Source organism: Epinephelus fuscoguttatus, linkage group LG7 (genome assembly GCF_011397635.1).
Source record: "Epinephelus fuscoguttatus linkage group LG7, E.fuscoguttatus.final_Chr_v1".
Lineage (NCBI taxonomy): Eukaryota > Metazoa > Chordata > Actinopteri > Perciformes > Serranidae > Epinephelus > Epinephelus fuscoguttatus.
This window is the reverse complement of record NC_064758.1, coordinates 7,445,267-7,465,062: the sequence shown is the minus strand read 5'-3', so window position 1 is coordinate 7,465,062 and position 19,796 is coordinate 7,445,267. Positions and strand designations below refer to the sequence as shown.

The 19,796-nt window shown below is 38.9% G+C and overlaps 1 protein-coding gene across 2 annotated transcripts in view; it reads right to left on the bottom strand.

Moving 5' to 3' along the window:
- plagl2 (pleiomorphic adenoma gene-like 2) overlaps window positions 1–19,148 on the bottom strand; it is a 61,983-nt gene extending 42,835 nt beyond the window's left edge. Inside the window, exon 1 of one of the 2 annotated variants that reach the window (XM_049580325.1) lies at window positions 18,934–19,148. The gene's annotated coding sequence lies outside the window, so the exon portion shown is untranslated. The other variant, XM_049580326.1, reaches the window with a different exon arrangement.
- Between the last annotated feature and the right edge of the window lie 648 nt (window positions 19,149–19,796).

The following is a 19,796-nucleotide window of genomic DNA, read 5'->3' as shown; positions in this document are numbered from 1 at the left end:
GCCATTGTTGGCTATTCACTGGACTCCATCTCGGGGCACTTTATCATTCAATTAGGACAGCTTTCACACCGCACACCACAGAAAAGAGGCCTTCAATCAAACTGAAAACTTCACACTGGCCCTGGAGGGGACGCAGAAAGGGGACTCGCAGTTGTCACCCCACTTTCATTTTTCCAACTTGTTGTTGTTCACCGAGACTTTGAGCAGAAAGAGAAGGAAAGACAGAGGACAGAGAGAGAAAGAGGGGGAGAGAATAGATGGGGAGATGTGAGGAGGAGAGAGGAGGAAGTCTCTCTGAGTACCATTACATGTTTGGTACAACGTGTGTGTTTATGAAGCTGATGGAATGCATTTGAGTGGGTGAGGGGTTTAATTTGGTAAGTGGTCGTGGGGGAAAGAAAAAGAGGGAGAGAGTGAGGAGAAGGGGGAAAATTCAAAGCTCCGAGAAGAGAATGGCACAGAGGAGTATACTTGAAGGAAATAATGAGAAGGAGAAGTACGCTTGAGAAAAGAGGGGAGATGGGGAAATGTGCTGTGAGGGAGGGTTGGGGAGGAGGAGGCTCAGCAACTGATCAAAACACAGCACTGAGAGTGAGAAGCAGTGAGGAGCAGGTTGATAAACAGGTTTGAGGAGGAGGAAAAGCAGAGAAGCGAACTGGTACATTTACCTGTGATCAGTGTTAATTTCGTTGATGAAAACTATGGTGAAAAGTTTTCGTCAATGACCTTTTTTACATGACGAAAACAAGACGATGACAAGTTAAAAATAATTTAACTAAAAAAAACAAAAAAAAAAAACAAGATGAAATCTATGCTTCATTTTCGTTGACAAGATGTAAATGTTAGTGGTGGACTATCGAACATTGAAAGCTGAGATGCTTGGAATTATCTTTAAATGCCACATGAGCGACAGGCTGCTAACCTCCAGTAAATAGTCTGCACCTGAATGTTTCACTTGCCAGCACAAACGCTCACACCGGAGCAGTGCCAGCTGTATACTGCTATACAGCTTACTGCTATAATTCAGCAGTAAATAATCAGGCATGTGTGTCTGACTGCGGATGGTGGAGCTGCTGGATGGATTTGTGGAGTTTGTCAGTTGTTTCGGTAGCTGTTAGCAGTTAGCTCTGCTAGTTAGCCGCTGAACGGCAGCAGAGCAAGCAGCCAATGGCTGCTGGACTTCACAGCTGATTTCTCCAGGACTCAACTCAAATAAGATCCAGATTGTCTCAAGAAGCTTTATGGGTTGATGCTGTTTGACAGGCAGGTAGGAGGCTCAGTTATCTGTGAGTGTAGCTGTGCTGTAAGTTACCAGTCTGAACTCAGATCAGTTTTCTCTGACAGAGACGAAAGTTTAGTTTTAATCACCTACTCTGTGAGAGGACACAAGTTTAAACCTCCAGACTAATAGGGCTGTAGTCTCCTGGTCGACTAGTCGATTATTTGGTGGATATGGTCCAAATGGACCAAATTCTCATTGGTCGAATAATCGCTGTATTACTTTCATAAGGAGAGAAGTGCTACATCAACAGCTTTCCAGGATTAATCCATTATTTTTATTATTGACGCTGTCCTCCTGTCAGTTTCTGTATACTGACACCATTTCCCTCAGTGGAAACGAATCTTGTATTTACTTGTATTTCACAGATAAGAAACAATAAATTGTGATGACACTAAAACCTCCACTAAAATAGCATTTTAAGTCTTGTTTGTGATCTATCCTTCAGGGATTTATACTTCAGGATTTATCCTGGCTTCATATGAGCAGAGGAAATGTATTTGTTTTGAAAATGTGTTTAGTATAAGACAGTTGTTTTGTCAGTGAATGTTGTGAGTTGTTATGGAGCCACATTATGCGCCATTACCTTTGTTACATGTTGCTGTTGTCCTTGGTTTTATGTGAGACAAGGGAAAGATCGCTAGACGCTAGGCTAATTTATACAATGTAAAACGCCATAGACTTGTGCTAATAACGTTAGTATGTTGTATTGATGGGTGTTTGTTTGTGAATTCTGCAATTTATAGTGAAGCCGTGTTTTGAATCAACTAAACTTTACAGCACTTAACAGAGTCCTCCACCGCCAACTAGCATTTTGGAGGTGTAACTGCAGAGTGACACAGACACACCAGCACATAAGTAAAAATAACGTGCAGATTTTTTTCCCATGACTAATCGATTAGTTGAAGATTATGTGCGACTTTAGTCGACCAAGATTTTCTTTGGTTGACTAAAGCCCTACAGACTAACATGTTGCAGAAGTTATTTTTCTGCTTCTTAACAGTGAGATCAATACAGCAGAGTTTATAAATGTGTAAAAAATTATTTGTAGTTGTAGAAAAAAATTGTCTAAATAGAATGTTTACACAACATGTCACCTTGATTCTAACGTCAGATACATGAATTAGCCTCACTGGATTAGTTTAAAGATTAAAAAAAAACCATACCGACAACACATTAATTAAAAGTAATGACTAAAACATTTTGAATTTTTGTTGACTAAAACTAGACAAAAAATATGAAGGATAAAATGACTCAAATTTTTGTCTCAAGACTAAATCTAAAATTGCTGTCAAAATTAACAGCCTGTGATGTAGTGCATTATTTGACAGTCAACCACATAAAAAGGCACAGACTGTAGATATTTGTATTATTATAGGCTATGTGTATTCATGTGTATACACAGTAAATAAATGTTTTATAACACACTGATCAATTGTTCCTTTTTGTTATCAGCTACTGTGCTGTCGATCATTCAGTATAAACACCACTAACAGATTCTTTAAGGGTGGTGTTTGAATCAAAAATCCTTTAAAGACATCTATAGTAATATTAAATCGGCTTATCACACATACTAAATCATATCTGCTGAGACTCCATCTGTAATTCTGTTTTCATCATTTGTTATTTTCAGACATCTGAATTAAAATCCAGGTAAATCCAACCTGAGCTGTCCAGCATGACTTGAAACAGGCTGCTCTCCTGCACTTTCCGTATGTTTCCTATCAACAGTGATGCACCACAACTCATATGTAACCCACATAATCATGAGCCAGTAATTTGTGTATAACCCACGTCACCGGGAAGACTGCAATCACGTGACCAATGCACTGACATGAGTAAAGAAAGAAGTCGTCCATGAAAGGAGGCAAGTTGGGGTGGTTGATACGTCACAAAGCACAGGACTTTCCCCCAGGAGGCCAGTGCTTGGATCCACGTGATACCAAGTGAACTGTGAGTCACTGTAAGGTACGTCGTCACCTAACCACCGTAACTTTTCTTGCCTATACCTAGGATAGGTAACTTAACATTAAGTACCTAACTTTGCGTTAATGATATCAGTAGTGGCACTAATGCATTAGATATCGTATAAACCAGGGGTAGGCAACCTGTGGCTCCGGAGCCACATGTGGCTCTTTAGCCCCTGTCCAGTGGCTCCTTGAGCCTTTGAGAAAAGAATTCTATGGAAATTCATTCTTTGAATCCAAATGTTGCTGAACCTCGATAGCAGTGGCTGGTTAGCTATGGATGCCAAATCCAAAAAAGTAAATTGAACAAAATAGGGACTGTGGTAGTGCGTGGACAGATTTGTTTGCTCTCACTGCCAGCTCTGCAAAATTTAAGTACCGGATAATTATTAATAGTGCCCTGCACAGTGTCCACCTTGTGGTAAAACATATTAACAAATGCTTATTTAGACTATTAGTATATGCTAATTTAGACTTAATAGGCTGTTTACCTTGATTATAAGGCTCAAACATGTTTTGCGGCTCCACACAGATTTTTTCAAATTATTTTTGGTCAAAAATGGCTCTTTTAATGGCAAAGGTTGCAGACCCCTGGTATAAACCGTTAAAAAAAAGTACATTTCATGTATACTAACCCTAAATAATAATATATGCACACTGGGAACACAGCCTTACTGTAATTTAGCAAGACATCCAAAGTTTGTGATACGCATCTCTAAAGGTTAAACTTCAGTATGGCTGGAGCCTGGAGGGCCACTGAGATGTCTGCAGCATAAAAACACTCACAAAAAGGTAACAAGATCTAAAGTCATGATTGTTAATAGTAATTGTGAGCATTTTTACTGTATGTTTTAATAAGCAGGGATCAAGACAGACTTTTGTCAGTCTCCTAAGAGTCTTCTACTTCACCAAACTATCATTATTAAGCATGAACAAAACCAAAATGTAATGTCATCACATTTGAACCATCAGCATACATCAAAGTGTTAACTACAAGAGTAATTTAACTTAATGAGCCTTTTCTTAGTCCATCTTACATCCATGCAGTGTCGGAACACAACATGTGCCCTTTTCTATACGTACTATACCTAAGATAATATAAGGTACTTGCACTTAACTTGAGTATTTCCATCTTCTGTTGCTGGGAAATATTGTACTTTTTTCTTCACTACATTATTTACGAGCTATAGTTGCTATGTAGTTTGCAAATCAAGATGTTACATATCAAACATGATCAGTTTACAAAATGTGATGCATTATTACTGATAAACTACCTAATCAGTACTTAACACCCACCTTGGCCTGTAACAAGATTATGATGCTGCTTTTAACAAATAAATGACACTGACACTGTCTGAGAACATACGTAATAATTTCAATACTTAAATACATTTTGCTGATAATATTTCTGTATTATTACTTTCACTTCTGCACTTTACTTTTTTATGTAAATATGGATGTAATATTTTAAATGCAGGACTTTTATTTATAATGGAATATTTGTACATTGTAGCATTGCTACTTCTAATCAATTAAAAGTTCAGTGTACAGGATTTAGGGGGATGGGTCAGAAATGGTATATAATATTTACACTTATGTTTTCATTAGTTTTTGTTACCTTGGAATGAGCCATTTATATCTACATATGGAGCAGGTCCTCTTTCACGCAGTCCGCCGTGATGTTTCTACAGCAGCCTCAATGGACAAACCAAACACTGATTCTAGGGCCATTCACGTTTCTGCGTTTTTGCGTCTGCCTCTGTAGTTCCCCTACTTGATTGGCACACAGGAAAAGATTTCCCTGCTAGATGCCTCTAAATCCTGCACACCAGACCTTTAAAGCATCTGAATAGTTTTTGCACAAGTGCATCCACTGGAGAGAATCTATTGGTTAACCAACCATGCAGACATGAATGTTGGAATCTCTTCCAAACCAATTATTGGCATTGTACATTTCTGCAAAATACAGATACTTTACATTTGTATGTTTCATATCAATGTTTCTAATGTGACCTCATTCTGATTACACATATAGTTGACTTGACATTATTAACATGAGACAGCAAGACATCAGCAGCATTTCCAGCCATGATTGTGCCATCAAAACATTATTTTTTTTTTTTTTAAATCAAGACATAGCAGAGCAGCAAAAGACCATAAGTTGCAGCAAGGACAGGGCCTCTGTACATGGGGCGTTCGCTCCACTGGGTGAGCTAGTGGGCGCCGCAAAAATTGGGTATTTTAAGCCCATACAGGATCTTCTCCTAACCATAACCACACGTTAACCACAGCATTGCTGAAACGTAAAAATGTAAAGTTACAGCATACCTGCTGACATACGTAACATGTGCATATGTATCATACAGATGTCACATGTGCATATGTATCATACAGATGTCACATGTGCATGATTTGAAGAAACGTACAATGGCAACAATTATTCTGGCGATTGCCTCTGCATGTATTTGCATGTAGAGGCTGAGTCCTACAAGTCATCAGTGTGGAATGAAACTTTTCTTTACACTTCAACTGGAAGGCACACAGACCATTTAGGTAACTGATGAGGCTACATACCCTTCTCCTTTTGTCTGTCCTCACATTATTTCTTCTCAAAGACAAATCTCAGGTGGCAGTCTTTCAATCAATCAATAGGCCACATTAAACAACTCATTTCTTTTAGCTCATGCTTATATATTATGAGTAACTCCCCATCTTTCTAGATACATCTCAGTCAGTGAACACTCACTGGAGCTGTGGAGAAATTTCTTTTGTCTACCAAGGGAGCTGGAGGTTTAGCTTGGCATTATTTAGTGAGTAGGGGATTGTTGAGCAGGGCGGGGTGGTGGAGCCGTTATTAAAAATCACTTCAGAGGAAGGAAGAGGGGATGTGTCATCAGACACCGTGGCTACATTCGACTTTCTCCCATTTTTTCCCTGCTCCCTTCTTAACTCGCTCCTGAGTATGAATCAGGAGCAGCAATCATCTGTCACTACTACTGTAGCTGTATGGGTGTGTGAGAGCAAGTGCGTGAGTCAGGAGTTATTCTCTCGCTCTCTCGCTCTCCGCACGTATCGGGTTTCGTCCCATTCGCTGACTCACTAATCGGCATCTCTCGACTGGGCTGAACAGACCAGGTCCATATTCCAGATATTACTGTACTGCTTACACACACACACACACACACACACACACACACACACACACACATAACTCTGTGCTGAGTCACGTGTTGAATCTCAACAACACTTTGGCATGCATCTGTCCCTTCTCTGCATGTGCATACTAGACTGTCTAGTATTGGTGCATTCCTCGGTTACAGCGCATGATACCAGTGCACCCCAATACTTCCGCTCTCTGGCTCTGATGGCAGCTTACCATGTGAACAGATAATAATGATAATAAGAACGCTAATAATCATGTACACAGTTATTTTTTTCAGATTGGGTCTGCTATGTTTTCCTGCCCAGTTTTGGTAAATTTCTTCTAAATATGAAATCATAACACTGCTGCCAAAAATTAGAATTGAACATATTTTTGACAAACTTGTGATGAAAGGGAATGAAAAGATTTGAATTAAAGCAACAGGTTATCTCTATGGATGAGGTTCTGCCCTTTTCCATGAATACATCTCTGTCCACTGGTGAGTACTGATTAATGACTCACCAGAATTAGAAGAAAAGTCGATAAATTGTCACCTGCTCAGCTCCAAATGTCAGTAAGATTTACCTACAGGTATTTATTTTTAAGTGTATAAAATGTATAATGACTTATTTTGTTTACATATTAATAAAGTTATGCATAAATTGCTTTTTGGCAACCGCAAAAACATTTTTATTTTATTTAATTAGCAATTAAATGATGGAAAAGTAAATCCTCATATTTGAGAAGTTGTAACCACCAAACCAAGGCTTATCTTATTTGGTATTTGGATGACTGTATTCAGCAATTAATTGATTTTTTTCAGTAAGTAATTTTCTCCTATTCTGTTGATTTTTTTTTTTTTTTTCAGTCCAAATAATTAAATATAACAGTGACAAACACTCTTTGGCATTGTCAAAATTCTCCCTTTGCATAACACCATTAGAGCTAAAATTGTTGATTCATCCGTTGTCAGAAAATTAATCGTTCATTATTATCTGAAGAAAAAACACCAAAACTCACTGGTTGCAGCGTCTTAAGTGATTTAATTTTTTATAATAATAAACTGAATATCTGTGGGCTTTGTTCAGACAAAAAATAATAATTTGAATATTTCAACTTAGGCTCTGGGAAACTTGTGAAGGGTGTTTGTTTTTTGCTATTTTCTGACATTGCATAAATATACCCTTTATCATTAATTAAGGAAAATAATTAGCAGATTAATTGAGAACGAAAATAATTGTTGGTCGCAGCCGTAGCCACCATGAAGTTGCTCTGACCATGTTTCATTTGAGTCAGTCAAAGTCTCTGTATGACAGGCTCCTCATTGGCTGCTTCTTAAACTGGCTCCTACAAAAAGCAGTGGCATCAAAATACCCATCCACAATTTTAATAATAATAAAAGTACAATACAAAATGCTCTTTTATAAAAGGAATTCTGTTAGAGTTTATGACGAAGTATGAACATTTTCTTTACATAAGGAATACATATCACTGTAAGAGTATGCAGTTATGCAGCTGCTCACCACCCAGATCAGTAAATAGCAGAGGTGAGGTTAAAAAAATCGATACAGCATAGTATCCCAATATTTTTGTGTGCCGATATCATATCGTCAGACAGTGCCAAGTATAGATTTTTTTTGTTATATAAATTATTGGTATTACAAATACAAATGAAATTTTCAGTAGCCTACTAGAATAATATAATCAATTGCTTTTTCAGTCCACTAGCTCCATTTTGCTGCTGCTGCTGCAAAAAAAAGGCAGAAGTGACATAAACAGACTGAAAACTTTATCAGATAAAACAGATGTTGACAAAATTTCCTTTGAGGACATAATTAAGAGTTAAAAAAAAGGTAATAAATCGCAACATATTTTATCGCAATACCCAGCATATCATATCATATCTAAAATCGCAATAATATTGTATCATATTGTTACATTCCGATATTGTTATGTCATACCATGGATCCTCTGCTGATTCCCACCCCTAATAAATACATACACAATATATAGAAGATAAAAACGCACACAAAGCTAAAACAATAAAAGACTGAAGGCTCAAGAACCATATGTGGAATTAGTGATGATTGCTTATATAAACTATAGCTCAAACAGTCAGTCAATCAATTACCTGACAGAAAATAAATAAATGGTTTTAATACTTCATCATTCAATGATGTTGTGTGTTTTTTACTGTAGTCTATTTTGTGATCGTTTTTAACCAATGTAACGCATCTTTGAGTACCTTGAAAAGCACTCTATAAATAAAATGTATTATTATTATCATCATTATTATTATTAGTGTTATTATTATCATTAATATTAAGAAGTCAAGCAAATATGACAAATAGCCTATTAAGCTCGCTCCAGATGTAACATTGTGAGGATTTACTGCCTTCAATTGATTTAAAAAATTTATATCAATCCACAGTGATAGAAAAAAAAGCCCTCAGTTCAACAGACTGCAACATCAGTCATCAGCAACTACATTTTAATGCTCCTTCTCTGGACAGATCCATCAAGCATGCACAGCAGCACATGCTGTGAGAAGAGAAGTCTTTAAATGCTACATCTGTAATAGCCATGAAGATGTCAGCCTATTGGTCAAGGTATGTATTCAATCCAGCGTGATGGCAGGCCAGCAAAGCAGCAGGTCATGTTTTATTTGGTGGGCCTGCAGATAGCGGCCTACCAGCTAGAACAGTGCTGCTCTATACTAATCTTTAAATGGCTCGGGTAAATTTAACATGCCAAACAGCTCTGACAGTCAGTTCAAGCAGAAAGTCCATTTCAAAATGTCTAAATTTATCCCACCTTTGAAACAAGTTCATTTGAAGGATCTCCATTGTTCAGAGTGATTTATGTGGACAGGAGGAGGTCGATATGACAGTAACAAACACATTTCCCAGTCCAGTAAATGACAGAGTTTATAGCTATACATATATATATATATATATATATATATATATATATATATATATATATATATATATATGTATGTATATATAGCCTACATAAAACTCATAAAAGCAGGATATATTGTTTTACATTGAACTTTATCAAGTTGACTTTCTATACCACTGCAATAAGTCTGCAAATTGCTCCACATTTCCCCTCTGTTCTTTAGTGTGTAACTATTACTGAGGTACAGACTGAACATTCATTCACCGCGCTTGACAAAATAATCTAAACACAGTCCATTTAGTAGTAGATGGAGTTCTCGATCTAATAACACAATCATCAAATGTTGTTTGCCCACTTGTCATGGAATTCACCTCAGTCCTGTTGAGGGTGGTCGTTTTTGTTTTTTTGTTATTGTAGGATTACAGATTACATTAAAAGAAAGGACTAGCACAGCTACTGTGTAACAGCTGGTGTTTCCCCACTGTGTCAAGGATGCCACTATATCAGAGTTCAGGGTAAAGTTAGTGATTCTGTCCTGCTCTTTACCAAAGATAGTGTTATGTTTGTCACACATGCATCCTCATCCTAAGAGCCCTTTTTGCTTCAATGCTAAAAGTGAAAATCTAACTCCTGTCTTCTTGTCTAAGTATGTAAGACAAGCAATCAAATCTCAGGTTTTCATGGATGGGTACTCTTCTATTCACAGACATTTCAAATCAATATGTGGCTAGCAATGTTGATATTGCCATACATAAATGAATGTGTGACTATGAAAATGGAAAACCCTTGGTCTAGTGTAGATTCACCATAGTCACTCAATATCACAAACAAACAAAGTGATCAAGGCTGCTGCAGACCAGCAGCTCCCATGTGCCGTGAGGTAAAATGACTGTTTTGACACCTGGTGGCAAAGAGAGGATATCTGCATATAATGGCCTCAGTTCCGCATCAGAAAGGGCTGTCTGACAATTCTACATATAACAGACATTTAAACTGATAATGATAACAAGCCTTTTTAGGGACCATCATTTTATTCTAGGTATTTTTACTCGTGAATTTGTTCGAAAATTTATAGTTTTAATGATGTATCAATACATGTTTATTTTATGGAATGTTAATCATAATATAATGAATTTTGAGAATTTCAGAGGGCACAAAAGCTCATTTGGCCAGGCATTCCCTCTAATGTCTCCCGTGCCATCAACATGCATGTACACAGGATTTTTAAACACAAGTGAACCCATTAAAAATAGGCGACAGACTCCTTTCCCATTGCCAGTAGACCAAAGCTGTGTACACGGATCTGCAGCAGATGAGTATGCCTTTTTGTGTGTGTGTGTGTGTGTGTGTGTGTGTGTGTGTCACATCTGACCACCATCAGACTGGAAAACAGGTTAGTAAATAATAAAAAACAGCATGGAGGCCTGTCAAAACTTTTTGGTCATTACACCTTATTATATATCTCTTACTGGAGAAGACGGTATTTTGTGGCGGTGTGTCATTCAGTCTCGCAGGTTAAGGGGTTAAAATTAGTGTGTTCGCCCAGGTGTTGTCTTTCCATCAATGCCGATCAGAGCTGGAGCTGAGAAATGCCCGTGACTACTGCAGAGTAATTTGACCCGAGTATGAATGCCGATTGTAACCTTTCCCATTCCATTAAAAAGCCAGATGTTAGCCGGTGTTGGTGGCTTTTTTGTGCTGATAAAATCTGCCAGTGACAGTTGTCACTTCAGCCGGCTAGAAATAAGTGGCCAGATTTTGTTTACCACAATATAAAATCAAAACTTAGAAACATTTAGAGTGTAACTCTGCCACTGTTATCAAAGTGAACTGCATATGCCATGCGATAACAAACAGACTACCTGACAATAGTCTGGTAACTAAAGGGGGACACGATTTAGTGAATGCTCTGTCGAGATGTTTCTTTGGTCAAGAATGCATTTCCAATCTTAACTCTTAAACCAAGATGAACCAGAGGTCTTGCTCAGAGAAATACCAACACCCACAATTCCATGACAGCTGAGTAAACTCCGTAGTGTGAAATGCTGAAAAGCTCCACAATAGCCATCAAATGCTGTCACAGTGAGACTGTTTCGTCACTTGCTGAGGTATATTACAGTGGATCAGCAAGCTGAGGTGTATGCTGCACGTTTGCAACACATGTAATTAAATCCTCCACGTGACCTTTCTGACAGGACAACCCTTCTGCCCCCCTGTCTTCTCACCTCACTAAACTCAACCCAAAAAATCCAAAATGCTGTAAAAATATCACCAAATTTATCGAAGTTATTTTTGTTTCCTGCTGGTGTTCATTTGCAGCAGTCCCTCAGTGACTTAATCTGCAGTGGATCATCTTTGAAACCAACAGACTTCCCTCTATTCCCAAGTCAGTCAGTGCCTAAGGTTAAGTACAAGTCTATCAGTGTCTGAGAGACGACCCCCTAAACCAATGCTGTGTTTACTGCAGAGAGAGAAAAGCCTATTAATAAATCTGTTGCAGACAGCCTGGCGGAAGTGGCCTGGGGGCTGTAAACTCAGTCTGGGACAGAAGGATGGATGAAGGGCAAAACAGAGAGGGATGGATGGACAGAGTGCGAGAGCGAAAAGAGGGATAAAGAAAGAGAGAAGAAAAGAGAGGACGGAAAGAAATTAAGATACATGGAAACGGAGCTAGGAAGGAGGAGGGGAGGGAGGGAAAAGAGGGTGTGTGTGTGTGTGTTACTGTGTGTGTGTGTGTGTGTTATGTGGTGTAAACCATGGGTGCTGGTTGATGGATGGATCTAGGTTCTGAAAAGCCACAGCTGCCCCGCTCTTCCTAGAAAAGGATCCACAAGGAAAAGTGGCAGTATGTGGTTCAAGCATCTAGCATCCTCTTACTATTTCTGACCGGCATACTGCAGGACCCGTCAGAATGTGCGCCGGTCCAAAAAGCCTCTGAGAGAGTGTGAGTAAATGAGAGCATGTGTGCCTGTATTATTAACTTTGTGCCGATGCATAATAAAAATGAAAATGTATTTTTTTAACTTTAATTAGCCTTGTAAATATCTGTGTGTATGCTGCACTGCACGTTCATATGCCTGTTTTCAATCAGTCTATTACACAGCAAAGCATCATTCTTCTCTCTGTCATGACTGCCAGCTATATGTAGTAAATATATGTAGTGCTGTGCTTACTATGAAGAGTCTAAAGAGTGATGTTTGTGCTTGCTTTTGCCCACCATAGACTTTATCCCAACTGAAAACCCTGTTAATTTAATGTGAAATAATGATGTGAAAATGTACATGAGTGTGTTTTATAAAACAGTACAGTGTTAATCTTCCACGTAAAAGTTGGAATCAGAAACAGTTGCCTTTGTGGTATTAAAGAGCTGCTGAGTCAGATGACTGTCATTTTCACTTTATGGAATCAGAGTACATTTTTTCTGATCTCAGGGCCGCCCATAAGGGGGAAAGCTTTCTGGGGCCCGGTCGCTGGAGGATATATTTTTTTGTATGTAACCATTGCAGGGAAAAACAAAGCACCATGGCCAGGAGACCTGCCACATGACCTGAAATATTTATTAAAATATACTTGGAGATAAGCCACATACATGCATCGGTATGAGTGAGAGGCCGTACACATACATATACGCCTTTTTTGTACCCTCATATTCTTTGTTTTCAAAGTAGGTGCACAGCAAGCATGCTAAAACGCAACAATTCATTATCGAGCACATATTTTTCAGGGCCACGGTTGCACGTCATGTGACAAGGACCAACCAATCACAGCTGACAGATATCTTTCCCTTCTTCCATAAATATCAGTCCCTGCTAAATACAGAGAAGAAGTTGAACATTTCAGTGCAGGGCTACCCAGAGCTTTACATCTCTACCATAGACAATAATTTAGACCAAGTACACACTTACAAAACAGCACCTGGAAGAAGATTCACTCTGCCCTCAGGATTTCTAGTAAGTAGGCTGTAATATGGTGCTGGTTATAATCGCTTAACAACCTCAGATGCAACCTGCCACCATGCCATTAAAAAGCATTTTCCAGGCAGTTAAAGATGCGGCATGTGTATGGCCCCTAAGGACCTATTGGCTGCACCTTTTCAGGGTCCTAACCATTTCTATGGGTTTGACGATATGATTTCTGTCTGATACTGTCATGTTGTTTCTGGCTTTCGGAGGGAGATTGAAAAATGTGTGATGCTGTAAAGCTGTGTTTTAACCAGAATTTTTCTCTGTGACAGAGACAAACAGTTATGTTATCAATCTGATGATTTTGTTAGAGAAAACAATTTATTTTCTACGTGTGGATTCTTTCCATATAATAATGAAATTAATTTGTATAAGTAAGATCAGGCGTTTCCGTTTGTTTAGTTTTTCTTATTATTATATGCACTAATATTTGTTATTTATTTAGGTTGTTAAACCTGCTGATAAATGTTGTGATAATGTGCCCTGTTTATGTTTATTAGGATGTATCGGTTGGATTTGGTATGTTGGTCTGTTTCAGAGTAACTGTGGTGTTGTGTGTGTTCCATGCTTGGTTTTTTTTTGGTAATAAATAAAATAAACTGTTGCCATTCATTTCCTGTCTTCCTCTGTACAATTTTAGCCCTTGAAGAAAGCCTCTTTAACTTTAACACTGACATCAATAACAAGCTGATGATTCATTTCAAAATTTATTAAAAGCTCAAGTAGAGAAGAGTCATTAGCTGACAACAAATCTTGACTCAACGCCCTCACACTAGGTTTCTCCTGCGCCTGAAACTGAAACTGACAACTGAGCAAAATCCAGCCGCTGATGAAGACCATGAAATGCGGTTCAAAAAGCCAATACTGTGAGCAGACAGTAAGTTAAACACATCTGGTCAAATTACCGTTTCCACAGCCACGATTGAACTTTTACACTCATGAAATCAGCAAACTGACAAAGTAATGTCACTAACAGAGCAATATGTATTAAAGTTTACTGAGCTTTGCTAACATTAGCCACCATACTTGTGATATCACCACATATGACTATAGCAGCAAATTCCCTAGCTATATGGTAAATGCTAAAACACAGTGTCACACTGGCAGAAGAAGAACTGAGAAGTCAGCAATTTGATTCACACATAAATATCTGTGTAAAGCTTGCTAACGTTAGCTAACATATTTTCAATCCAGGGCTGGCAATATATCAATAATAAACTGATAAAGTGATATTAGACTAGATATCGTCTTAGATTTGGGATATAACACACGCTGTCTTTTCCTGGTTTTAAAGGCTGCATTATAATAAATTGTTGTCATTCTCTGAACTTACCAGACTGCTCTAGATGTTTTATTATTTACCTTCACTCACTTGGTCATTATATCCACTTACTGATGATTTTTTTTTATCAAAATCTTATTTTGTAAATACTTTATGAAAGCACCAATAGTCAATCCCACAATATTGTCACAATATCAAGGTATCTGGTAAATATTATCATAGTATTTGATTTTCTCCGTATCACTCAGCCCTATGTCAATCTAACAAACTTTCTGGCAGCACAGTATAAAAAAAGACTGTGAGAAAATTGACACTACTTCAGTTACAAATGATCCATCGTTTTTAGCACTTATGCAACCTCTAACTTTTAAAATGTTACAAATAGCTTGAACTAAAAGTCTATGCTGCAGGGGTGATAAACATCCACACAAACTAGGAAACTCTACCATGTAAAAAACACACTTTAACACACCCAGATATGATGGAGCAGGGCTCGGGTATTTTAAATATTTCAGCACCCCAGTTTCAGTACTCCTGAGGGATATTAACAATTTTTCTATAAAAACAACAATAAAAAAATCCTTATTATTCAAATGTTAAAAAAAAGAGGCTGTGCAATAACTTCAAATACAGTCTGGGAGTAGCAGAATTATGATTAAAATCAGTAACTATCTGATTAAAGGATGAGTAAACAAGACTCTGACTGTCTTCCATACAGTGTCTCTCTCCTCCTCTCCAGCCTCTCTCAAGTGACCTGAATGACCAGCAGCTACTGTGTGGAACCTCAAACATCACAAATAAATAAATCCTTCCATGCTTGTCTGATGACACTGAACACACATGCATGTAAACACATCTATATGTGAGTACACACAAAAAGTGCAAATACCCAAACTGTACCCCTTACATACACACACACACACACACACACACACACACACACACACACACACACTTCTTCTGCGATGCCCCATGTTGTGTTCCAGCTCTATGGCTCCCTTTTTTTTCTCCCGCTTTTCTGAGAAAATAATAAATAGTACAATCTCACTGCAGCCCCCTCAGTGAAAAACATCCATTCTAGCATGAACCCAGTGTCCCTTGTTCCTTCAGCCATCTCCTCTGCACCCCCACCCACCCCATCCCTGCCTCTAGAAGGTGAAGAAGTACAAAGAAAGGGATCAGAGCTTTTCCGATTCTTCCCTGGTTATTAACTACCATTTGTCCCCTCAGAGGGCTGTCCCTCCCATTAACCCAACTGATGCTCTTTTCTCATGGAAATCAGCCTGCTGTTGCTGCCGCCGCCACCATCTCTGCCGCCACTGCCACCGCTGCCGCTGCCCGCAGAGGCGCAAGGAATTGTGGGAGATTTTCAGAGGAGAAGACCTCCCTCCACCAGCTCAAAAACAGCTCCCTCTCTCTCTCTCTCGCAAACACATGAGCTCAGGCGCATGTGCACGCGCACGTCTAACATCTACCGTCTCACAAACAGGCATGTGTGCGAGCTCTCACAGGCAAACACATTCACTCAATCACAAAGGCAAACATGAAACGTGCTGCCTCCAACCACAGGGGCATGGAAGTAATGTAAGGCAATGCATGGAAGTTAATGAGAAGAAGCTGGCTCAATGGACCTGGCAGAAAACAGTTTGCAGAGCAGAGCAGCTAAGAATGCTTGGGCACCAGAGGAGCACGAATCATCAGGAGTCTGTGACCGTGAGAAAACATATTTAGAAATAGGAGGGAGGTTTTTTGATTTTAATTCTGCACATTATCACTAACAGATAAAGAAGAAATATGAAAAATGCAAGTTTGCCAGCTGTTTCCTCAACTGCAAGCAATTTTTTTACAACTTTCCTGGCTTACAACTTTTATCATGTTTCATTAATAACTGTTCCTTAACTATATTTTTCATCTCTGATCTTTTAAGGTTTGATAAAACTATTAATACCAATTAAACAAGCTATATGTCACTGCATCTAAAAACAGGTGCATCACAATACCAAGAACCTCACTCAATGTTCCGAATGTTTGAGAAATCTCTGGAGGAAATGAAATCTGTTAAAGGCCATGGAGCGGATCCATCACTAACAGGGTTGTTATAGTGAGAGAGTAGCAAACATCAACACATGGGTCTCAACTTGCACTGGGACTGGCAGCAACAAAGGCATTGTCTCGTGACAAACTCACTTCCATTTCCTTATTATGTAGCTGGAGGCCTCGGTGGAGCATGTTTGTCTCTTGAAGTGGGGAGAAAAAACTAAACTCATTCTATTCCTGATCTGCAACTATGGCATCAATCTTTTTGCACCACTGAGGGACTTTTACGGCTTTTAGAACCCTATATAGGCTACTCAGGTAAATCAGGGTGATCACAGTAACTTATTGTGTTTTTATAGAGCGTTGTTCAAACCAGGCAGAAATTTTCTTTACATTCTGCACCCAAAATCTTAAATTATTACCTTAAATGAATGACAAGCAAATAATGATGTTGCAGAAGGGTATCTGAGCCATTAGAAACCTATCGGGCCAGTGAGGGTTGATTCAAGTGCTGAAGCACCAGTCAATTGACAGAACAAAAACTTGCAGCTATTCTGAAAACTCCTGATAGCTTGTCATTTTTGACAACTTGCTGTTTTTGTTTTTTTGTTGTTGTTTTTTTTTTTTTTGTCTTATGCAATAGTAATTTAATAATTTGGGGGCTTTTGATCTGTCAAATGGACAAACCAACTTATGTGAAGACCTCAACTTGGGCCTCAGGAACCTGGGGTCTCATTTATGAACACTGCATATGCACAAAACGCAGCCTAAAAGAGGCATGCACCACTTCCCACACAAAAGCTGCGATGTGTAGAAACAGACTTGATGGGAGAAACATTGATCCATGCTTATGAACATTTTGGAGACAGTAAACTGCCGATGCAGATGGTGAGGTGGAAGCCTGATTATAGGAAGTGTTGAATATTTTTTGGCGCAAACCATTTTTGGCTTTTGTTTGTATGTATTTTCTCAGTATTGATCTTATGTATTGTTTTATAAATGAGACCCCTGAAATTGGTATTTTTCACCTTTCTGACACTTAAATCGATAAATAGAGGAAATAACCAGCAGACTAAGACTGGAAATAATCATCAGCCCTCTGGAGTCTCCCCTGTGTATCTGTGGAGATCTGCAAACATGTGCAACTCCTGTACATCCACAGGATGCCTGCTGGTAACTTAAAGCTGATGTAATGAAAACACCTAAATATCACAAAGTGCAATTATAGTGCAAGTTCTGTGTTCAATTGGAAAAGAAACAACAGTGATCTTGTATTAAATGATATGTTACAGCAGTGACAAAAACAACTCAACAATAATGTAAATAATATGGTGAAAGCATGCACAAACAGCACAACGCAAACACTGCACCTCATTATGGTAGCAGAACTTTTTCAACACTAGTTTTTGCTTATTTCCACCCTCCTGACTGACGATATACGTGTAGCAAGTAGAAGCCTGCAGCCAAGTCAGCTATCAATAACATGTGCATAAACGGGAACCCCCACATTCTGACCCCCAACCCCCCTTTGGTAGGGTCTTGGTTGTTATTTACCCGCTTCCAAGGAAAAGCTCTCTCTCTCTCTCTCTCTCTCTCTCTCTCTCTCTCTCTCTCTTTCACAGACACGCGCGCGCGCACGCGCAGGCAAGAGACACAAAACATCCGATCAGCGACAAACATGTCACCAGCCATGTAGATAACCCAGCGGAGGGGCCAAATATACATTCAGTCAGCAACAATGGCCTGAAGGTTGAAGGGGACGCTTCAAAATCAGACATATAAGTCCTAATGTAGAGAACGGAACAGTATGATGCACACAGAGCCAACAGCTTCCACATTACAGCAACTTTTTCCTCCCCTCGCAAACTAACACACGCCATGGGACGTTCACCCATATCTCCCTCTCCTCTGCAGCGGCATGCCACACTTGATAAAGATTCGGAAATTGCTTAAAACTTACCAGATCGCCGAAAACATGAAGAAGAACATCAGACGTCAACAGCGAGGGGCCGCTGGACAAAGTGCACCGTGTTAAACAACTTCACAGATTCGCATTTGCAACATATTTATCGAGCGAAAGAGCCTCGAGGGGCAGAGAAGGCGATCGCGCAATTAAAAATTAAATACCCAGATCGTTCCATGCTGCCACCAAAAAAATAAGCAAAATTACGCAAAGTCCGATTACGCGATAGTAACAACACATTCATAACAATTCAAGTGTGGCGCACGTCGATGTGTCAGTCAGTGTGAGTGAGAGTTGATCTAAAGTTGGTAAAGTTGTTTCAAAAGCACACATGCACACATCAGGACGTGCAGCCACATTATGAGGTCTTAGTGAAAAAAACGAGCAGTTTACCCACCAAAAAGTTTCCAGCACCGCATTAGTCAATCTCACATGGAGCCCCGGTAACCTTCCATCTCGGACCGGACCAGACACCCACCGTGGGAGAGCCCACGCCACCGCTCCCCGCTCTTTTCTCCCCTCGATCTGTTGTTTGCTTATTTTTTCCGATTTTTTTCAATAATTTTTCAATATTCGGGGCCTGAGAGTGAGTCTGGCTCCCCTCAGGCTGCAGCGGAGTTATGGGGCGGTAAGCATTGTGGGAGTGTGACGTCAGGCCACTTTCACAAACTTTTTTTTTTTTTTTTCAAGCAGGGACAGTTTACTGGTTTTTCAGCAGCCAGTCCTCCCAGTAACAAGTTATTGATTCTGTGAATACACCTGCAGTCCAACTTATTCATTCTTTAGATTCGGTTTATGAAGAATCATGTATGTTTTTAGAGCAGTTTAAATCATAATTCACTATAACGAAGCCGTGGTTTGACAGATTAACAGTTAATGTGTGAATACATTTCGTATTGTCACTATAGCCAACAAAAAACGTTTAAAGCAGCGTTTTTGATCATATTTAAATATATTTAAAACACTTTGGGGGCTTTTTGTAGTTGTTAAATATTTTTTTAAATATTTTTTAAGAAATCGCAGGGCTTGTGGTAATCGGATGGGACTATCTTTATTTGTTTAATTTGTTTTACTCGATTTTGTGTCGCCTTTGAAACCAAACAGCAATGAGAGAAGATTAACTGCATTAAATATACCTTTATTTGTTTCTTTTTTTATATACATATATTGTTTCTAACAGCCCATACTTTGAATAAAACTGTACAAAAGAAAAGTGTAGCCTCCTCACAACAGGAAGCAGTGCATTCTAATGAATTATTG